This window comes from Neopsephotus bourkii, unplaced genomic scaffold, assembly GCF_033783945.1.
Source record: "Neopsephotus bourkii isolate Nb327-2 ecotype Australia unplaced genomic scaffold, CSIRO-AGI_Nbou_v1 NB_1607, whole genome shotgun sequence".
NCBI classification, from domain to species: domain Eukaryota; kingdom Metazoa; phylum Chordata; class Aves; order Psittaciformes; family Psittacidae; genus Neopsephotus; species Neopsephotus bourkii.
This window is the reverse complement of record NW_026902083.1, coordinates 200935-218429: the sequence shown is the minus strand read 5'-3', so window position 1 is coordinate 218429 and position 17495 is coordinate 200935. Positions and strand designations below refer to the sequence as shown.

Here is a 17495-nt window from a genome sequence, read left to right as displayed (position 1 = left end):
GCAATTTTCATCTTTAGCAATAGTTTCCTTAAAAATGCTAAGTTTTGTAGAATCCTATTCTGAGTTCTGTAGAAATCCTATGAAAGGAAGTCTTAATCCTTTGCATTTTAAAATTATGTTTTATAGCACTATATTGGATTACTGAAAGGTTTAAAGCCAATAATCCCCAGCTGCTCTAAAGAATATTTCTTGAAATGAAGCCATATTTTGCTATAGCAGCTTTGAGACTCAGCATTAGGAAACCATAGACAAGACCATGAAATGACAGCTTTTTGAAAATAGAAGCCTTTTTCACAAAAGAGGAGGAGAAATAACCTCCTGACTAATATGATGTAACATATCCTTCAGTATCCAACTTTGAAATCATGGAAGGGAAGTATTTTCATCAAGCTTTGATTTAATTTGTACTCATCCAAGAAGAATGAAATTGCCACTTGGTGTACTGCATGCAAAGCAATAGAAAGTAGGAAGAAAACTTAGCACATTATGAAGTGAATGACATAGAAATAAGCCTGAGAGAGTGATATTAAAAGGCTTGGGAAGTGAAAAATGGCTGTAAACAGTTTTACATTTACTTGCTGCCCTGGGGAGATCCACTTAAGAAAAATGTGACAGAGGATGTCTGTTTTTAAGTATAAACTCTACAGGAAAACAACTAGCATAAGAAAGGTAGTCTTATTAAGGAACATGGTGATTGATAGAGTCAATTGAAGTAATGACAAGGCTCTTGGTAGAGTTTATTTTAAATAGTAATTGTGTCCTTCTGCATCTCAGACAAACTGGGATCTCATAATTTCCTATATACTCAAGAGCCAAAATAGATGCAGCCTATGTCCATGCTAGTTTCAAAATAGTTTGCTCTTATGTAAGTGGCCATAAATGATATCCCAAGGAGGACACAAATGACAACTGAAGTCAGCTTATGTCCAACTACTAATGCTGTACTTACATGCTAAGCAAACCCTGAATACTTTTTTTCCTCTAAGAACTTATATTTATGAATGGCTAAATAACGCTTGCATCGTTACTGATGGTTTTCTTAGTTTATGCCAAAAATGAGTCAGAAATACAGGATTATAGAGTGGTAACTGAAAACCTGTCAAAAACTAATGACTACAGGCAAGTCTATTCTGCTACCAAACCAAACCAGAAAGAATTCCAATGAGCAATCCATTTCTGTTCTGATCTATATCTCTTGCTGAAGGGCTGACAAGCTCCACACAATCAGAAATCTAAACTCAGTCTGTGGTATTGTACTTGCAACTTCATTTCTAAAGGCCTCTTCAGCAGTGCTGCTGAAATGCCAACTATTACAGCATCTTGTGTGGTCTTTATAGGACCAATATGCTTCTCTACAGAACATTTTTCCACTTTGAATATAATTCTACTAGACTGCTCGATTCCCTGGCCCCTTCAATTTGGTCTCCCTCGAGTAGGAAATTTTCTGATAAAAGATTGCCACTTCAGAAGCACATGCAATACACCCTGACAGCAGTTTGTTTAAGTCTGGAGGCCATTGTGACTCTCATTTAGAGAGGTTCACATAATTAGATCCTCTGTAACACTTATCTTTATGAAACTTGACAAGTTAGAGAATTACTAAGAGTATCTCTTTCAAATACATTTACTAGAGAAAAAAAAGTGAAAGGTAAATTTCTAATCAGAGAGCCTTATCCTTTTCTCAGTTTTCTTGGAGCTGCACAGGGAAGAGTTCAAATCTTTCAGCCATGCATGCACATGTAAGGGTCTTTTTGATAGTTTGCTTAACTGTTCCAGCATAGTGCAAATTTCTTCCATAAAGAGCATAAAAAACATTTTGAGATAGAATCAATAATTAATTTTACATAGGCAGGGACTGTCTGCAAAGAGACTTATTTTGGCTCAATATAATGAAATAACAACATCAGAATATTCAAACACATTTCAAATACAGCATCAAAAGCTTTAATAAAGGAGACCATTGCTGTTTAAGCACCTAATGGCAAGTTACAGTTGAGAGGACTGAGATTTCAAATTTAAATTATTATTTACAATCTATTAAATCACAACATTATAATTCAAACAATATTTGCATAAGTATCTTCTGAGGTGTATTATGGTAAATAGTCACCCTAAAATATTTCCATTTACCTTGAAAACCACACAAACACTCACAAAGAAAACACCACCTTCATTATATACAACCTTCCCTTTGTCTTCCTGTGCAGCGTGTCCCACTCTGAGCACAAATCAGAAGACCTATCTGTATTTTCAGTATTCCAAAGCCATAAGGTTAAGATATAATGTCCAACATTATGATCCAAAATCAAAAATGCAACAAGAGGTTTAAAGGTGATTCAATCAGATGCTAAGCATATAAATAACACAAAAAGGGCAGGCTTGAAAACTGGCAATTAAAATTTGGTTTTCATGTAAATTATATGTTTGCAAAAAAAGGCAGATGATTCAGTATATTTTGCATGAACATCATTCGAGTTAAACCTGTTCATTACATGTCTCTAACTGATCATATGAAACACTAATACATCCCAGAGATTATGGATTGGCATTATTTCTGACTTTTAATTACAGATGATTGCGACAAAACATTTCTATTCTTCTCACAGAAGTCATTAACAACAGTAGTTTTAAGGCAGTTCCTCGCTGTAGTTGAAAACATGATATCATGCACATGAGGCAAAATTTAAATAACTTAAACCTTTGGCTGCTCTTGCATAAAAGCCCTACTATTAGAAACCGATGTTCCACATGAAAGCTGGTCATGGGAAAAATTGGCAAACATGGGCATTTGTTTAATTAGATTAGTGTTATTCATAGCTGAAGCATATACATCAGATATAATTAGATGTATTCTAGAAGTACATTATATGTTTTGGAGACAGAAATTCCGTTTGCCACCATTTCTCTGAAGCTAAGGGCAAAAGTCTTGACCTTAAAAGTGCAATATCAGGGCTTGTTGCATATATCTGCATCCTAGATCACCAATGTGCTTTTTAACCAACAGGACAGTAGAAGTACTTTAGTGTGAATGAATGTATGTCCAGTCAGGTAAAGCTTTATCTTACAAATCACTAACATCCAGTTTTGTCCCTAATGAAGACCAGTGAAGTGTAACTTGAAAATGAGCTTGTGAAAGAGGAAAACAAGCTGATAGAACTGCTGGACTGAGGACAGTACAATATTTGGATAAAATAACTTTAACATGAGACAACACACACACACACATATATATATATATATAAACCCCTTAAATTTGCCCTTACATACATCAGATTTTCTATCAAAATGTTCTTTTCAAAAAGTTGCCAGGGTGTTATCACTATTGCAATCCAACCAATTTCCTTTGAAGTCTCCCATAATGATAATTAAATAAATTGCTCTTGGAGTAATTAGGGTTTTTTTTTCTGGAAAAGGAACTATTAGAGTAAAGAGAGGTGAGAGAGTCTGTCACCAAACATAATCTTTCTAAATATGTTGGTACATGTTACATTTATAGGAGGAAGGATGGAATACTTAGAAACTTTGGACCTTTTTTGGTTTTATGAAAGAAATATTGAAGCAAGAAACAAACTAAAATGACTGCTGACAGTTCTGTGAGAGCATAGAGAAAAAAATGGGAGTTGTGTCAATAGAAAGCTTTTAAAGACCATATGTGTCAAGCCCAAGAGAGCTAGTGTGAACTAGAAGCCCAAGTTACCATGTTAGAAGCAAGTAGCTGGCGAACAAGATGAAGGTGACTAAAAACCCAAGACTAATGAGCAAGTGTATTGTATCAATTGGCATTTTCCATTCAGGCACAAATACATCATGTTTGCAAGAGCATGAGGCTTTGGAGACCAGGTTACTATAGTTCTATTAAGAAGGTTCTGTGTATGGCAATTCATCAGATCAAATACCTCTCATGTTTGTGAATTTTACTATCCTTGATAGAGAAAAATGGGGCCTTCACAGTTCCAAGTAATTTCCAAATACGTGTTTCACCTGTACTTCTCCTCTTGCTTACAAGTTAGGCTAAAATTGTCAGTTGCAGTGGTTTAAGTGTATCATGAGTTTTGTTTATGTTTTTTCTCAGATTAAGTTTCAACTTTTTTAAAGATTCCCCTATTATTTGTGGAAATTTGCCATATACCTACTAAGCAACATGCATCATCCACTGATGTAACCATTAGAACAGGCTGACATAACCCTTTATCTTGTACTCTAGTCTAGTTTGCTATCTGAGACTTCACAGATTTTAAGTCAATCCTGATGCTTGCTGGTTTTGTTCACATTACAAAGAACCTGGAGCTTTTAATTTAAAAGTCTATGCAAAACTCCAGCGGGTATGTTTTTCTTTGTGTATAATGCTGAACATTCCTATCTTACTTTTCCCTCTAAATCTCTTTGGTAAATAATATAAGATTGCATAAGACTAACCCATATGGATTAGTGTTTGAATTTTGTGATGATGTTTCTACAATATCACATCCAAGGACTGTGATATAATGCTCTTCTACTAACCCGTTATTTTATGGCCACTTTTAAGGCCAAAAGCAAGTTTTTTCAACTCAAAAACTCAGAAGAGTAAGCAAAAGAAAAATAAATTACTTGGTACCACTTGTACTATACCTACAATTAAAAATAGCTTCCTGGAAATACAGTGGATGGAGAGAATAAAGCACCAGACAGGCACCAGCTGGAGAAACTGGATCTGGGGATTCATCCAAGAACTGGGAAGATCTTTCTGAACAGACAGACATATTACTTGTTCAAATGTAATGGCTGTCAGAGTAAACATTGCCTTAAAAAATTGTGTTTTATATTTTTTTTAATTTGTACAAATTTTGTGGACCCTTCCTGGTTTAAACTTCAGTGAGCTTACAATCAGACTCAGAGTATGATAACTATAAGCAAAAAGAACTCATTATGAAGGTCATAAGCAGCCACTTAGGCTATTATGTTATTTGTAAACCCAAATGTATCTAAACCCAACTATGATGTGACAGAAACGATTATATGAAAATAAGATTGCTAATACGGACATTTACAAAGTGCCTATGTTAGAGTTCATCAGGACTTGCTCTGGCCTGCCTGAGGTTTGGTTTTGGTTAGTTTTTTTGGCTGTAACAGGTTATCTACAGACCAGGTGACTACTGCCTAATTCATTTTGGTTTTTGCTTAGCTTTGGATGACTGTGTGTTGTAATACGTTATGTTTTTGCATACATTTGTAATGGATAACAACAACTCACTATTCCATATAGAACAAACTACCTATGACTCCAAACAAAATACTGCATAGAGACAGGCACGAGACAATATGAAACAATTTGAAAGTCCAGGTACAAGATGATATTGGAGACCCCAGGGCTGTAAACTGCTCACCAGTCAGTTACCAGCCACTGAACAAATGCAACCTTGGAAACTGTACAAAACCAGTTTTAGAGGTAAGATAGAGAGCAAAGGAAAATATTGAATATATGTAGAAGACACCATTCACAGTAAAACTGGATGTAGCCTTTTATGAGGAAATAACACGGTGGATGGATGATGGTAGAGCGGTGGATGTGGTCTACCTTGACTTCAGCAAAGCGTTTGACACGGTCTCCCACAGCATCCTTGCGGCTAAATGGAGGAAGTGTGGTCTGGATGATCGGGTAGTGAGGTGGACTGTGAACTGGCTGAAGGAGAGAAGCCAGAGAGTTGTAGTCTATGGGGCGGAGTCTAGTTGGAGGCCTGTATCTAGTGGAGTGCCTCAAGGGTCGGTACTGGGACCAGTATTATTTAATATATTCATCAACGATTTAGATGAGGGAATTGAGTGTACTATCAGCAAGTTTGCTGATGACACTAAGCTGGGAGGGGTGGCCGACACGCCAGAAGGCTGTGCTGCCATCCAGAGGGACCTGGACAGGCTGGAGAGCTGGGCGGGGAATAACTTGATGAAATATAACAAGGGAAAGTGTAGAGTCCTGCATCTGGGCAGGAACAACCCCAGGTTCCAGTATAGGCTGGGGAACGACCTGTTAGAGAGCAGTGTAGGGGAGAGGGACCTGGGGGTCCTGGTGGACGACAGGGTGACCATGAGCCGACACTGTGCCCTTGTGGCCAAGAAGGCCAATGGCATCCTGGGTTGTATTAGAAGGGGGGTGGTTAGTAGGTCGAGAGAGGTCCTCCTTCCCCTCTACTCTGCCCTGGTGAGACCTCATCTGGAATACTGTGTCCAGTTCTGGGCCCCTCAGTTTAAAAAGGACAGGGACCTGCTGGAGAGAGTCCAGCGCAGGGCAACTAAGATGATTAAGGGAATGGAGCATCTCCCTTATGAGGAAAGACTGAGGGAGCTGGGTCTCTATAGTTTGGAGAAGAGGAGATTAAGGGGTGACCTTATTAGTGTATATAAATATATAAAGGGGGAGTGTCACGAGGATGGAGCCAGGCTCTTCTCAGTGGCAAACAATGAAAGGACAAGGGGTAATGGGTACAAATTGGAGCACAAGAGGTTCCACTTAAACCTGAGAAGAAACTTCTTCTCAGTGAGGGTGACGGAACACTGGAACAGGCTGCCCAGGGAGGTTGTGGAATCTCCTTGTTTGGAGACATTCAAAGCCCGCCTGGACACGTTCCTGTGTAACCTTATCTAGGTGTTCCTGCTCCGGCAGGGGGATTGGACTAGATGATGTTTTGAGGTCCCTTCCAATCTCTAACATACTGTGATACTACAGACCAATGAAGAATGTGCAAGGTGTGGAAATGTGAAGCGTGTAGTGGAACTTAAAAATGACTCTAGGTGGATTTTAGAGTAAGAAGGAAGAAGGAACCATCAGTTTACAGCTATGGGGGCAAGGGCCCTCCATTCCCATCCCTGCAAGAAGATATCTGCCTAAAGAACTGGTTGGAAGGAAGAAAGCAGAGAGTTGTGTTCAATGGTGCAGAATCTAGCTGGAGGTCTGTGACTAGTGGAGTCCCTCAGGGGTCGGTGCTGGGACCAGTGCTGTTTAATATTTTCATCAACGACCTGGATGAGGGAAACGAGTGTACTCTCAGCAAGTTCGCTGATGACACTAAACTGGGAGGAATGGCTGACACACCAGAAGGCTGTGTTGCCATTCAGTGAGACCTGGACAGGCTGGAGAGTTGGGTGGGGAGAAATTTGATGAAATTCAACAAGGGCAAGTGTAGAGTCTTGCATCTGGGGAAGAACAACCCCATGTACCAGTACAGGCTGGTGACCGACCTGCTGGAAAGTAGTGAAGGGGAAAGGGACCTGGGGGTCCTGGTGGATAGGAGGATGAACATGAGCCAGCAATGTGCCCTTGTGGCCAAGAGGGCAAATGGCATCCTGGGGTGCATTAGAAAGGGTGTGGTTAGTAGGTCAAGAGAGGTTCTCCTCCCCCTCTATTCTGCCTTGGTTAGGCCACATCTGGAATATTGCGTCCAGTTCTGGGCCCCTCAGTTCAAGAAGGACAGGGAACTGCTTGAAAGAGTCCAGCGCAGAGCCACAAAGATGATTAAGGGAGTGGAACACCTCCCTTATGAGGAGAGGCTGAAGGAGCTGGGTCTCTTCAGCTTGGAGAAGAGGAGACTGAGGGGTGACCTCATCAGTGTTTACAAATATGTAACGGGTGGGTGTCAGGATGATGGAGCTAGGCTTTTTTCAGTGATATCCAGTGATAGGACAAGGGGCAGTGGGTGTAAACTGGAGCATAGAAGGTTCCACGTTAACATCAGGAAGAACTTCTTTACTGTGAGAGTGACAGAGCACTGGAACAGGTTGCCCAGGGGGGTTGTGGAGTCTCCTACGTTGGAGATATTCAAGGCCCGCCTGGACAAGTTCCTGTGTGATGTACTCTAGGTTACCCTGCTCTTGCAGGGGGGTTGGACTAGATGATCTCTTGAGGTCCCTTCCAACCCTTGGGATTTTGTGATTCTGTGATTCTGTAAGGGGCAGCTGATGGGGAGTATAGTATCAGGGAAAGGGTAGATATTAGAAAGCTTATGTGTTTCATGTTTAACTGTACATAACTTGGATAAGAGCTCAGTTTGTATGAGAGCTCAGCACAGGTGAAAAATGATTTTTGGTTAGAGTGTGAAGACTGTACATTAACTACATTTTTGACTTGTTCTTTTTGCCTAAATCAGTTCCACAGGCTGTAGCATAATAAACTGATGGAGACTTCAAGCAACCTAAGTTGAAACCTGGATGCAACACACCTGTATCCAGTCACAGGCAAAGTGACTGTTCAAGTAGAAGACAATGTTGTCAACCCCATCTGAGCTCATAGAGTTTCAGCTTAAAGGAGGTAACAGCATGTGGGGAGCAAATCACTACAGACCTACAAGAAAAAAGGTCATTCCATTTGATGATGATGTTTCTTGAATACAAAACTACTGTATTATTCTGTTTATCCTGCAAGCAGCACAGTAGCAGAAGCCACTGGCTCACTAGCTTTACTGTGAAAGAGGCACAACATAGTCTTTGCTGAACTTTCCTTGCACTAAGTCATTGTGATTCACTGGAACTGTTCCCTGTGAGAGGGTTGTTCTCTCTTGTGTCTGACACAGGGCAGAGAGGGAGAGAAGATGGTAGTGCCTTAGGACATGTAAATAGAACAGAGCAATGAAGTCTGCAGTAAGTAGCCAATGTTGAAATGAACAGCTCATTAACGAGTGCTAAAGGTTTGTGCAAACACATTTCCTTTAAAAATCAAAAGAAATTTTCTTCTCTCCAGCATACTACTACAACTCATACATGTTGCCTGCAGTGAAAACATGAAAACAGCTCAGAAGGTCGAGGGAGTCTTTTGGCTGGTTGGTTATTTTTTGCTTCAGTGCAGCCTTGGTTCACAAAATATAGCTCATAGCATGAAACTAAGCCAAGATATCCAGGAGGCCTCTCTGAGACCAGACTTTTGAGGTTACATAATCTGTTTTTCTATTTTGGGGGAGAGAACAGAGAATGAGAGGCCAAGTATCCAAGTTCTTTCACAAAAGTAGGCTTAAATCTGTAAAAGTACAGAACCATGACTTTTTAGTATTTTAGGTTGTTTCTAAAAGAAGGTTGTGTTCATAAACAGAACCAGAGAATACCCTAGAGGGTCAGTCGTGTATTTGATTCCAAGCACCATATTGGCTCAGACTTCCCCTTTTCTGCCCTCTCCTGTTATCCCCTTGAATTCATTAGAAGGTTGTGGCCACCAGCCAAAAATAATGGTTAACGCATCCCAGAGCACATATTCTTTGAAATATCTTCTGAGACAGGAATTTATAGTATTGCTATAGTAAAACTCAGATTTCAACATTAAAGTCTGTGTACTTGCCATACATACCAGAATTATACAGAAAATTTGAACCATGAAACCCTGAGGAAACTGGGAGAATATGCAGTAACATCTAGCAAGAGGCCACTAGGACTTGCTTATACCTTTAAGAACAACCTTAAGCAACAGATAAATCACATATGATGTTAGACAAGTAGCAAGAATGGACCTAAAATAAATGCCACTGAATCACAAATGTTCTATTTTTTGCACACTGAAATATAGTGATTTTACACTAGTCTGGAGCAGTTACTACCTTAGATAAGAAAAGATGGGATTGAGTCCTGACTGCCTTCTCTTTGGCTCTCCGTGCCTCTGCCCAGCTCTAAGGTTAGTTTTTTGCTTTGATGTAGTGTTTCACTGTGTGCCATTCTATTCTTTTATATTTGGCTTGTTATTATGCATTCAAACGTTATTAAATATGTGATTTCCATTCCAAAAGAGTACATATTAATCTTCTGCAGGAAATATAAAGTATTGCTTTTACAGACTAGAAACTGTAAAGCTTTTTCCTGTAAAGGAACAGAAGTATAGACTGCCTAAAACCTTGGAACAAACCTTCATTTACAAGACAAAGGAATCATTTTTATTCCACTACATGAATTCAGTGGGCTGCCACAGTCCAGTCATAATCTGTTATTGTTTCCCTGCAACCTTGTACTATTAATTTTTCTTTTTAATGAACTGTCTAGTCTAGTTTAGCTATGGGAACTATGATGGAGCTGCAATATAAATGGTTTGTGTCATGCCTTTGTCAAAAGGCTTTTCCCTGCAGCACTAGAATGTAATTGAAAAGCCATTTTAAAATAAAGTAACTAAATGGTTGCAAATGCAGCTTGTCAGGAATAAAATGGGAATATCCTTTGCACTACATTAGATTTTACCAGTCATACCTTGTGTGACTTTATTGCTGTTTATAAAGATTAGTAAAGCCACATAAATTGCATATGTTAGAATGCTTGTATTAGCAAGAATTCCTGAAAGATACTAAAGATATTTTTAAGAAGTTTTTCTTGAAAGGTGATTTTCAATTACATAATTGGTTTGGTTAAATACCTTCAAAGTATTAAATACACTAAATTTTGCTTTATTTTATAACAGAGAATGTATGAGATGGCAAACAAGCTTCTGAGTTTTTGTTGCATATGAAACCTTGAATGGCTGAGTTCACCAAAATCTTTTTATATACAATATATAAGTCCAAAACACACAATGGATTATGTTTTAACATAAAATCATTTCTAATTCTGGTCTTAAAACCTATATAAACATGTGCTGATATAGAAGCAAAGTGAGAAGTGCAACACAGGATAAAGCAGAGCATTGAAGTTGTAACACTTTTCTATTTAGATATGTAGGACTCATTAAATGTGCTAGCGCTGTAAGATATAGCCACTTAATGAATCTACTGGCCATTCTCCAGTGACGGGGTAGGTAAGCCCATGTTACAGCTCCAGCTGAGCTCAGTAGTACCTTTTTCTGTCTGCTCTGTTCTTTGTTCCATTAACAATAGTTAAATATGAATATTTTGCCTTCTCAACTGTTTAATAATCTAGATATTATAACACAAAATTTGCATTCCTGCAGAGGCACGGGTACAAGCATTTAAGAGAAAATCCTTCAAAAAAAGAGAAAATTTAAGAAGCGCATGTAAAGCATATAGAAGCAGGATGCCCAAGTTTACATGATAATCAACAAAAGTAGTTCTTGCTCCTCCTCTTTTACAGAGAGGTACTTCACACACCAAGCAGTATCTCACAGTCACTCTGCGGGAAGTTTTCTTTCAGAAATCATTTGCTTGAACTCTGAAATGCAAAAAAGTCTCCAAAAAAAGACACAACAGTTTCTCAGATAAGACATGAAGAAAACTTCAATAGGGACCCGGTTTGTAAATTCACTTATCTCATATACTAGCGAAAGGATTGGGCCTTTAAGTTTTCCTTTAATATTATTCTTCGCAGTTCTTTAATTTGTAAAAATTAAATCTACTCAGAAGTGTAGCTTTGAAGCCAAGAATAAAATAAGATGACTGGAAAGAGTCCTGAACTAAACTTTGAATTGAGATATAAGAAAATGCCAGAAGAGGCAACATGAAACAGTGGTGAGAAAATTCACATACCACTGCATGGAGTGGAGACTCAGAGAAACTGAATGTGTAACTAATTTAAGATATTTTTGCTGTATCTTCCTGAGACCCATATATGAATTTGAAACCTAGTCAGGAAGTCTTCAGTCAGACCAAACTCACTTAAATTTCATTCACTTGAAAAGCCGTATCTGAACAAAAATTTATCATTTTTGGCAAAATTTGGCTCTTGTTTTTAGACAGGATAAGAATCTCACAGGCTGAGCTACGGCTGTTCCTCAGAAGGAAAGGAACTTACACATTTCCACCTAAGTTAAATTGAATGCTATTGGTGCCACTGTCAAATACACTGTTTCAGCCTGAATACTAATAGCTGCAGTCTACCTTAACAAGTCAGTGAATACCATAAACATATATCCTATATAGCTGCTCACAAGGATTTTTAAAGTATACAGGCCATTTGGTTACCAGAAATAAGATCATCATCATTCAAGGACATTTACACAGAAATGAAACATCTGCCAAACAGAACTTGACTGCCCTGAATGAAAAAAATTGTGGATGAATCAGTTAGACAAAGAGTTTCAATATCCTGGCTTTGTACTCTTTATCCAGATAATTCAGGTGGGATCATGCCTTTGATTCTGTAAAAATGATAGTATTTACATATTTATTATCTATTACATTTAATCTGTTTCTCTATTATTTTTTTTTTTTTTAAAGCATGGAAACTCCTATAAGTGTACAATTCTTACTTCTGTGGAATCACTGGTTTCAGTGATACCACAACTGAAAGCCACAGATAATATGAAAAATTAAAGGCATCATAGCAGCAGATACAACTATTTGTAGGTCTACAGTTTCCCATACTTTTCCAAACTTTCCACAGCCACCTTCTCTAAAGTGTAAGGGTCACCACTAAATTATTCTTCTAACCCAAGTCTGAGTAGTTATATTAAGCTTAGTGGTATTGTACAAAATAGCAGAGAAATAAACCAAATATGGAATTAATCACTTATTCATGTAGGCCTAGATTAAGGAAAGTATAAATCCATTTGACTTGCTAAAACCAAGTTGGAAAACTAAATATTAGAAAATTCCATACATTTCCTCAGTACTATACTGCTGTAGTTTTTAAGAGGTTCTATGATGTTTTAAGCAAGAAATTAAACAAATGTGATCCAAAAATGTACTGTGTCAAACTGTGCTTTACTGACATAGCAGGATGGTCAGCGACCTGCAGCATAAATTCTCCTGAATGACAATCAAGACCAATGAATGGATAAACTCTAAATTGCGTGAGAAAAAGCTGCAGACAGCACTCAACAGGCAAATGATTAGTCATTGAAGAAATATTTCATATATTGTACAAATATTGTAGATGCCTTAAAAACAAAAGCCTAGCTTTTCGTATTTGACATCACTCAGAAGATCACACACTTTGATGGACTACTTACCTTCACCCACTGGAAACTTGTTGCCAATTTATGTAGCATATTCCACACATTTGAAATGCCACTTAATGAGATTGTGTTGACAGTGCAGATGTTAGGTTTCTGCTGCCACTCATCCAGTACTTCAGTTCTGGCTACAACGAATGAAAAAACGAATGACTTCAGCAAAGCGTTTGACACGGTCTCCCACAGCATCCTTGCGGCTAAATTGAGGAAGTGTGGTCTGGATGATCGGGTAGTGAGGTGGACTGTGAACTGGCTGAAGGAGAGAAGCCAGAGAGTTGTAGTCTATGGGGCGGAGTCTAGTTGGAGGCCTGTATCTAGTGGAGTGCCTCAAGGGTCGGTACTGGGACCAGTATTATTTAATATATTCATCAACGATTTAGATGAGGGAATTGAGTGTACTATCAGCAAGTTTGCTGATGACACTAAGCTGGGAGGGGTGGCCGACACGCCAGAAGGCTGTGCTGCCATCCAGAGGGACCTGGACAGGCTGGAGAGCTGGGCGGGGAATAACTTGATGAAATATAACAAGGGAAAGTGTAGAGTCCTGCATCTGGGCAGGAACAACCCCAGGTTCCAGTATAGGCTGGGGAACGACCTGTTAGAGAGCAGTGTAGGGGAGAGGGACCTGGGGGTCCTGGTGGACGACAGGGTGACCATGAGCCGACACTGTGCCCTTGTGGCCAAGAAGGCCAATGGCATCCTGGGTTGTATTAGAAGGGGGGTGGTTAGTAGGTCGAGAGAGGTCCTCCTTCCCCTCTACTCTGCCCTGGTGAGACCTCATCTGGAATATTGTGTCCAGTTCTGGGCCCCTCAGTTTAAGAAGGACAGGGACCTGCTGGAGAGAGTCCAGCGCAGGGCAACTAAGATGATTAAGGGAGTGGAGCATCTCCCTTATGAGGAAAGACTGAGGGAGCTGGGTCTCTATAGTTTGGAGAAGAGGAGATTGAGGGGTGACCTTATTAGTGTATATAAATATATAAAGGGGGAGTGTCACGAGGATGGAGCCAGGCTCTTCTCAGTGGCAAACAATGAAAGGACAAGGGGTAATGGGTACAAATTGGAGCACAAGAGGTTCCACTTAAACCTGAGAAGAAACTTCTTCTCAGTGAGGGTGACGGAACACTGGAACAGGCTGCCCAGGGAGGTTGTGGAATCTCCTTGTTTGGAGACATTCAAAACCCGCCTGGACACGATCCTGTGTAACCTTATCTAGGTGTTCCTGCTCCGGCAGGGGGATTGGACTAGATGATGTTTTGAGGTCCCTTCCAATCTCTAACATACTGTGATACTGTGATACTGTGAAAAAGTGCATTTGAAATCCAGCACAATATTGGTACCAGAACAAAAGAAAACTAAAGTCTAACCTATAAACTATCACAGTAGCCTGAAAAGCATTTGAAGACTATCAAAACAAATAGTGTGATCTATCATTATGTGCTGATGTAGACACTATATTTCTGATGTTCATAGAATCATAGAATAGTTAGGGTTGGAAAGGACCTTAAGATCATCAAGTTCCGACTCCCCTGCCATGGGCAGGGACACCTCGCTCTAAACCATATTACCCAAGGCCTCATCCAACCTAGCCTTAAACACTGCCAGGGATGAAGCATTCACAACCTCCCTGGACAACCTATTCCAGTGCCTCACCACCCTAACAGGAAAGAATTTCCTCCTTATATCCAATCTAAACTTCCCATGTTTAAGTTTTAACCCATTACCCCTTGTCCTACCACTACAGTCCCTAATGAAGAGTCCAACCCCAGCATCCCTATATGCCCCCTTCAGATACTGGAAGGCTGCTATGAGGTCTCCCTGCAGCCTTCTCTTCTCCAGGCTGAACAGCCCCAACTTTCTCAGCCTATCTTCATATAGGAGGTGCTCCAGTACCCTGATCATCCTTGTGGCCCTCCTCTGGACTTGTTCCAACAGATCCATGTCTTTTTTATGTTGAGGACACCAGAACTGTACACAGTACTCCAAGTGAGGTCTCACGAGAGCAGAATAAAGGGGCAGGATCACCTCCTTCGACCTGCTGGTCACACTCCTTTTGATGCAGCCCAGGATATGGCTCATTTGATACATCATGTTCATTTGATACATTGATAAAGTCTTAAATGGGTACTAAATGGATTTTAGGACTTGCATTCATTCTAGCCAAGGAAATCAGGCTAGATTACCCAGTACTTTAAATTTTTTTAATTAGAATTTACAGGAAGAATTATTGCAAAATAGCTTCTGTAATTTGGGTTGATACATGCAAATAAGTGGCTTTTTTTAGTATTTAGTTGTTAAAGCTATTTCATTTATATCAATCCTCCATTTTATACTCACTTTTTGCCCCCATTAAAGCAACCAAATTGCAAAAAAATATTTCAGCAGCACAGCCCAAATTTCAAAGTTGCTAGCAAAAGCATTGAGGAGAAATTAATAGACATTTGCCGAATATTACATATCCAATATTGCAGTATTACACAAACATATTTCACACTCCATCAAAGGAAGAAATAATGTCACACGGCTTCTATTGCCAATTGTGACTGCAGATATATTGACTCATGTTTTTTTTAAAAATCTGTGATAAATGTTCAATAAACCCCACATTCCTAGAAAGCAAATTTTGCTAAGGTGAGCTCTCTCAAGTGAGGTACTTTTTGTGTGATGACCCAGTCAGTAACATATAAACCATTTGGTTTATAAAAATACTCTATACATTCAATGTATTTATGCAATGTGCTGTGAAATACATATGGCATTTTAAAATATTCTCATTTTGCATGCAGTCTGCTGCCCCAGAGGACTCTTTTGAACTAATTCTCAATTAATATGAATGAATGAAAAGAAAGACTAAAACTGAATAAACTTTCTCATTTTGACAATTTGTTCAGTATCTTTACAGATAACATTTTTACATATGACTTTGTAGCTGAAGATTAATTTTTGCCCAAAACATTTGAAGTTGCTGAAATAAGTATTTCTCAAAATCTCCTCCTAAATATCCTGGTTGTCTAATTTTTTTGAGATCTGTTTTACTTTTAAGAGCAGCAAATAGTTAATTGATACTGCCAGTCCTCAATCTAACCTGCTTTACTTTTAAGCTTTTTCCTGTGCATATGCCTACTAGCAGAGAAGTGCACATGCACATAAAAATTTAACTGTCAAGGCTCCATTTTCCAATTACACTGCATTTAAACAGACATCAGAGATTACAAATCAATATTTTTTCCAGCACTAATCACTATTTGAAGCAAATAAATCTTCATATTAACATCAAGCAAGGAGAAACTCCTCCAGATATAAATTTTCAAGAAAAACATAATCCAAGACTGCTGAATGATTTCCATCATTGCAGCACAAGACATAGTTCAGATGATGAATTGATATGGGGGTATCAGACACTAGTTTTACATGTATTATCTTTTTTATTTTCTTATTTTATGCTGCAGCTAAATATGGCTTCAGTAGTAAGGATTTACTTACTCCATAACCTTCACAAAAAGCAGAAAAGCCAAAAGAAAAACAGCTGCTGTATTTACAGAGGGCTGTTTCATAGTCCAATTATAATCACAAGAAAACTAATAAAATAAAATAAAATAAAATATAAAATAAAATATAAAATAAGATAAAATAAAATAAATAAAATAAAATAAAATGCATTAAACAGTTTTCCAATGTTCCAAATAGATTTGACACGACATTTTACATCAGATCTCCTAACAAGATTTTTTTTTTTTTTTTTAAATAAGCTGTGGCTTCAGAGTCAGTTTATACAAAGTGACAACTAGAACAATTTTGAAATGTTGCTAGTTAGAGGGGAAAAAAACCCTAACCCACACCCATTGTCACTATGGTAATTATTTCACAATGCCTGATGTTAAATGGGCAGTCCTGTGGCCTAAGAAGCAGCTGAATCCTGCATTGTCCTTGCATGATAAAACGATTTGAAAGTCTGAAAAGCAGAGGAACGGAATCTCACAGCTTCTTAGACTTCCCTCTGAAAGGGCCATTGTAACATCATCATAAATCCTGGGCTCCCCAGGCACTTGACAACTAAAGCAGTGGACAATAGAATTCTTGTGTTGAACAAAACACTCCTTGTCTGCCAAAGGGTTTATCTGCTTCATTTACAAATGTCTTTCATTGTACCAAAATAATTCCCTATTAGAAAAACTATTAGGAACAGCACTAAATAAATATTCACAGCTTTGTGGTCTGTTTGGCAAAATGAATAAACTAATACAATCAAGAAGCATGCAAAATATGAGATTTAAATCAAGGACACCCAAAACAGCTCCAAACCACTCTTTTCTTTTCCTATTTTTCCTCTTCCTTATTGCATGGAATTACACTGAATACACATTTGTGTCTATAAAAAAGACCTAGGTACATTACACTCACTAAAAAAAGATTCGAAGTATTAAAAAACTTCAAAGCTCTCCTATCTGAGCAAAATTGTACCCAGTGTCTTTTTAAAGCTAAGTATTTCCAGAAGAGCAATTACAGAAATAAACTTGGGAACATGTCTGAGAGTTTAATGAAATAGAGACAAAATACTTACAGTCATAAAAGCATTTAAACTGTGGATTTATAGCTACACATTTAGCTCCCTGTTAGTGAGAGGCATTAGGAATCAGTTTCTGAGTTGCTGCCAGTT

General features: G+C 38.6%; 1 protein-coding gene across 3 annotated transcripts in view; it reads right to left on the bottom strand.

Annotated features, from left to right (window-relative positions):
- CDH11 (cadherin 11) overlaps positions 1–17495 on the bottom strand; it is an 87056-nt gene that overhangs the window by 31091 nt on the left and 38470 nt on the right. For 2 of the 3 annotated variants that reach the window (XM_061372368.1, XM_061372367.1), the window contains one exon: positions 12839–12969. The exons of the other annotated variant lie outside the window; for it this stretch is intronic. The gene's annotated coding sequence lies outside the window, so the exon portion shown is untranslated. The remainder of the gene's footprint in view (positions 1–12838; positions 12970–17495) is intronic. 3 annotated transcript variants of the gene reach the window in all.